The following is a 6823-nucleotide window of genomic DNA, read 5'->3' as shown; positions in this document are numbered from 1 at the left end:
GTCTCACACACATCTACAGTCTCACACACATCTACAGACTCTCTACAGTCTCACACACATCTACAGACTCACACACATCTACAGTCTCACACACATCTACAGTCTCACATCTACAGACTCACACACATCTACAGTCTCACACACATCTACAGTCTCACACACATCTACAGTCTCACACACACATCTACAGTCTCACACACATCTACAGACTCACACACATCTACAGTCTCACACACATCTACAGTCTCACACACATCTACAGACTCACACACATCTACAGACTCACACACATCTACAGTCTCACACACACATCTACAGACTCACACACATCTACAGTCTCACACACATCTACAGACTCACACACATCTACAGTCTCACACACATCTACAGTCTCACACACATCTACAGACTCACACACATCTACAGACTCACACACATCTACAGTCTCACACACACATCTACAGTCTCACACACATCTACAGTCTCACACACATCTACAGTCTCACACACATCTACAGTCTCACACACATCTACAGACTCACACACATCTACAGTCTCACACACATCTACAGTCTCACACACATCTACAGACTCACACACATCTACAGACTCACACACATCTACAGACTCACACACATCTACAGTCTCACACACATCTACAGTCTCACACACATCTACAGACTCACACACATCTACAGTCTCACACACATCTACAGTCTCACACACATCTACAGTCTCACACACATCTACAGTCTCACACACATCTACAGTCTCACACACATCTACAGTCTCACACACATCTACAGTCTCACACACATCTACAGACTCACACACATCTACAGTCTCACACACATCTACAGACTCACACACATCTACAGACTCACACACATCTACAGTCTCACACACATCTACAGTCTCACACACATCTACAGTCTCACATACATCTACAGTCTCACACACATCTACAGTCTCACATCTACAGTCTCACACACACATCTACAGTCTCACACACATCTACAGACTCACACACATCTACAGTCTCACAAACATCTACAGTCTCACACACATCTACAGTCTCACACACATCTACAGACTCACACACATCTACAGACTCACACACATCTACAGTCTCACACACACATCTACAGTCTCACACACATCTACAGTCTCACACACATCTACAGTCTCACACACATCTACAGACTCACACACATCTACAGTCTCACACACATCTACAGTCTCACACACATCTACAGTCTCACACACACATCTACAGTCTCACACACATCTACAGTCTCACACACATCTACAGACTCACACACATCTACAGTCTCACACACATCTACAGTCTCACACACATCTACAGTCTCACACACATCTACAGACTCACACACATCTACAGACTCACACACATCTACAGACTCACACACATCTACAGTCTCACACACATCTACAGTCTCACACACATCTACAGTCTCACATACATCTACAGTCTCACACACATCTACAGTCTCACATCTACAGTCTCACACACACATCTACAGTCTCACACACATCTACAGACTCACACACATCTACAGTCTCACACACATCTACAGTCTCACACACACATCTACAGTCTCACACACATCTACAGTCTCACACACATCTACAGACTCACACACATCTACAGTCTCACACACATCTACAGTCTCACACACATCTACAGTCTCACACACATCTACAGTCTCACACACATCTACAGTCTCACACACATCTACAGACTCACACACATCTACAGTCTCACACACATCTACAGTCTCACACACATCTACAGTCTCACACAAACATCTACAGTCTCACACACATCTACAGTCTCACACACATCTACAGACTCACACACATCTACAGTCTCACACACATCTACAGTCTCACATCTACAGTCTCACACACATCTACAGTCTCACACACATCTACAGTCTCACACACACATCTACAGTCTCACACACATCTACAGACTCACACACATCTACAGTCTCACACACATCTACAGTCTCACACACATCTACAGTCTCACATCTACAGACTCACACACATCTACAGTCTCACACACATCTACAGACTCACACACATCTACAGTCTCACACACATCTACAGTCTCACACACATCTACAGACTCACACACATCTACAGTCTCACACACATCTACAGTCTCACACACATCTACAGACTCACACACACATCTACAGTCTCACACACATCTACAGTCTCACACACATCTACAGACTCTCTACAGTCTCACACACATCTACAGACTCACACACATCTACAGTCTCACACACATCTACAGTCTCACACACATCTACAGTCTCACACACATCTACAGTCTCACACACATCTACAGTCTCACACACACATCTACAGTCTCACACACATCTACAGACTCACACACATCTACAGTCTCACACACATCTACAGTCTCACACACATCTACAGACTCACACACATCTACAGACTCACACACATCTACAGTCTCACACACACATCTACAGTCTCACACACATCTACAGTCTCACACACATCTACAGTCTCACACACATCTACAGTCTCACACACATCTACAGACTCACACACATCTACAGTCTCACACACATCTACAGACTCACACACATCTACAGACTCACACACATCTACAGACTCACACACACATCTACAGTCTCGCACACATCTACAGTCTCACACACATCTACAGTCTCGCACACATCTACAGTCTCACACACATCTACAGTCTCACACAAACATCTACAGTCTCACACACATCTACAGTCTCACACACATCTACAGACTCACACACATCTACAGTCTCACACACATCTACAGTCTCACATCTACAGACTCACACACATCTACAGTCTCACACACATCTACAGTCTCACACACATCTACAGTCTCACACACACATCTACAGTCTCACACACATCTACAGACTCACACACATCTACAGTCTCACACACATCTACAGACTCACACACATCTACAGACTCACACACACATCTACAGTCTCGCACACATCTACAGTCTCACACACATCTACAGTCTCGCACACATCTACAGTCTCACACACATCTACAGTCTCACACAAACATCTACAGTCTCACACACATCTACAGTCTCACACACATCTACAGACTCACACACATCTACAGTCTCACATCTACAGACTCACACACATCTACAGTCTCACACACATCTACAGTCTCACACACATCTACAGTCTCACACACATCTACAGTCTCACACACATCTAGTCTCACACACATCTACAGTCTCACATCTACAGACTCACACACATCTACAGTCTCACACACATCTACAGACTCACACACATCTACAGTCTCACACACATCTACAGTCTCACACACATCTACAGACTCACACACATCTACAGTCTCACACACATCTACAGTCTCACACACATCTACAGACTCACACACACATCTACAGTCTCACACACATCTACAGTCTCACACACATCTACAGACTCTCTACAGTCTCACACACATCTACAGACTCACACACATCTACAGTCTCACACACATCTACAGTCTCACATCTACAGACTCACACACATCTACAGTCTCACACACATCTACAGTCTCACACACATCTACAGTCTCACACACACATCTACAGTCTCACACACATCTACAGACTCACACACATCTACAGTCTCACACACATCTACAGTCTCACACACATCTACAGACTCACACACATCTACAGACTCACACACATCTACAGTCTCACACACACATCTACAGTCTCACACACACATCTACAGACTCACACACATCTACAGTCTCACACACATCTACAGACTCACACACATCTACAGTCTCACACACATCTACAGTCTCACACACATCTACAGACTCACACACATCTACAGACTCACACACATCTACAGTCTCACACACACATCTACAGTCTCACACACATCTACAGACTCACACACATCTACAGACTCACACACATCTACAGTCTCACACACATCTACAGTCTCACACACATCTACAGACTCACACACATCTACAGTCTCACACACATCTACAGTCTCACACACATCTACAGTCTCACACACATCTACAGTCTCACACACATCTACAGTCTCACACACATCTACAGTCTCACACACATCTACAGTCTCACACACATCTACAGACTCACACACATCTACAGTCTCACACACATCTACAGACTCACACACATCTACAGACTCACACACATCTACAGTCTCACACACATCTACAGTCTCACACACATCTACACATCTACAGTCTCACATACATCTACAGTCTCACACACATCTACAGTCTCACATCTACAGTCTCACACACACATCTACAGTCTCACACACATCTACAGACTCACACACATCTACAGTCTCACAAACATCTACAGTCTCACACACATCTACAGTCTCACACACATCTACAGACTCACACACATCTACAGACTCACACACATCTACAGTCTCACACACACATCTACAGTCTCACACACATCTACAGACTCACACACATCTACAGACTCACACACATCTACAGTCTCACACACATCTACAGTCTCACACACATCTACAGACTCACACACATCTACAGACTCACACACATCTACAGTCTCACACACATCTACAGTCTCACACACATCTACAGACTCACACACATCTACAGTCTCACACACATCTACAGTCTAGGGCTTGCATAGACTAGTCGAGTAGTTGATAGATCGACTACTTCAACCACTAGTCGACGCTGTCGGAAACAATCGACTACTCGAGCGTCCATTAACCATAAATGAATTAAAAATTGCGAACGTCACCAACAGACACCACACGTCAGATGTGTGGAAGTATTTCATCAAGGATGACAAAAATATTGTAATTGGCCAACTCTGCAAGAGGCCGTTCACATATTGCGTCTAAAAACGTGTGGAAAGCGCGCGTGGCCGTGCCGCTGTCTCCTACAAGCGCTTGCGCTCCCGTGGCATCTGTCGTCGCTATGCAACCAAACTGCGCTCTCCATGATGACGACGAAGAAGTTATCATTCAGCAAAGGATTCATTTATTTCTAGCCCTTGCATTAGCTTTACTACTAGATATATTTCTGGAGATGAGAAGGAAAAACCCGCCTGGAAAAACTAGCGCACCATGTTTCTTTCATTATGAGCGCGCTCGCCGCGCGCCTACATTTGAAATAACGACCTTGAGCGCGGAAAAGACGCGATATGTGAACGGCCCCTAGAAACAGACGTCTGAAATGAAAGGCAAGAACGGCTATTTATTTGGCTTTAGACTGTTACATGAAAATTTAAAAATGAAATGTCATAATTATAATGTTTTGAGAGTTTACTTATGTAATTGTTGCATTAGGCTATGAATTAATAAATGTTTATTGATAAGATCTAGCTATTTCATTTACAGTAGCATGAACGACGAGTAGTCGAGTAACTCGAGTATTGTTTTGATAAGAAATCGACTAGCAGAAATCAGTAGTCGTGCAACCCCTAAGTCTCACACACATCTACAGACTCACACACATCTACAGTCTCACACACATCTACAGTCTCACATCTACAGTCTCACACACACATCTACAGTCTCACACACATCTACAGACTCACACACATCTACAGTCTCACAAACATCTACAGTCTCACACACATCTACAGTCTCACACACATCTACAGACTCACACACATCTACAGACTCACACACATCTACAGTCTCACACACACATCTACAGTCTCACACACATCTACAGACTCACACACATCTACAGACTCACACACATCTACAGTCTCACACACATCTACAGTCTCACACACATCTACAGACTCACACACATCTACAGTCTCACACACATCTACAGTCTCACACACATCTACAGTCTCACACACATCTACAGTCTCACACACACATCTACAGTCTCACACACATCTACAGTCTCACACACATCTACAGTCTCACACACATCTACAGTCTCACACACATCTACAGTCTCACACACACATCTACAGACTCACACACATCTACAGTCTCACACACATCTACAGTCTCACACACATCTACAGACTCACACACATCTACAGTCTCACACACATCTACAGTCTCACACACATCTACAGTCTCACATCTACAGTCTCACACACACATCTACAGTCTCACACACATCTACAGACTCACACACACATCTACAGTCTCACACACATCTACAGTCTCACATCTACAGTCTCACACACACATCTACAGTCTCACACACATCTACAGACTCACACACACATCTACAGTCTCACACACATCTACAGACTCACACACATCTACAGACTCACACACATCTACAGTCTCACACACACATCTACAGTCTCACACACATCTACAGACTCACACACATCTACAGACTCACACACATCTACAGTCTCACACACATCTACAGTCTCACACACATCTACAGTCTCACACACATCTACAGTCTCACACACATCTACAGTCTCACACACATCTACAGTCTCACATACATCTACAGTCTCACACACATCTACAGTCTCACATCTACAGTCTCACACACACATCTACAGTCTCACACACATCTACAGTCTCACACACATCTACAGTCTCACACACATCTACAGTCTCACACACATCTACAGTCTCACACACATCTACAGTCTCACACACATCTACAGTCTCACACACATCTACAGTCTCACACACATCTACAGTCTCACACACATCTACAGTCTCACACACATCTACAGTCTCACACACATCTACAGACTCACACAC

This window comes from Squalius cephalus (assembly GCF_949319135.1).
Source record: "Squalius cephalus genome assembly, chromosome: 6".
NCBI lineage: Eukaryota > Metazoa > Chordata > Actinopteri > Cypriniformes > Leuciscidae > Squalius > Squalius cephalus.
The sequence above is the reverse complement of the archived record's forward strand: the minus strand, read 5'-3'. Positions refer to the sequence as shown.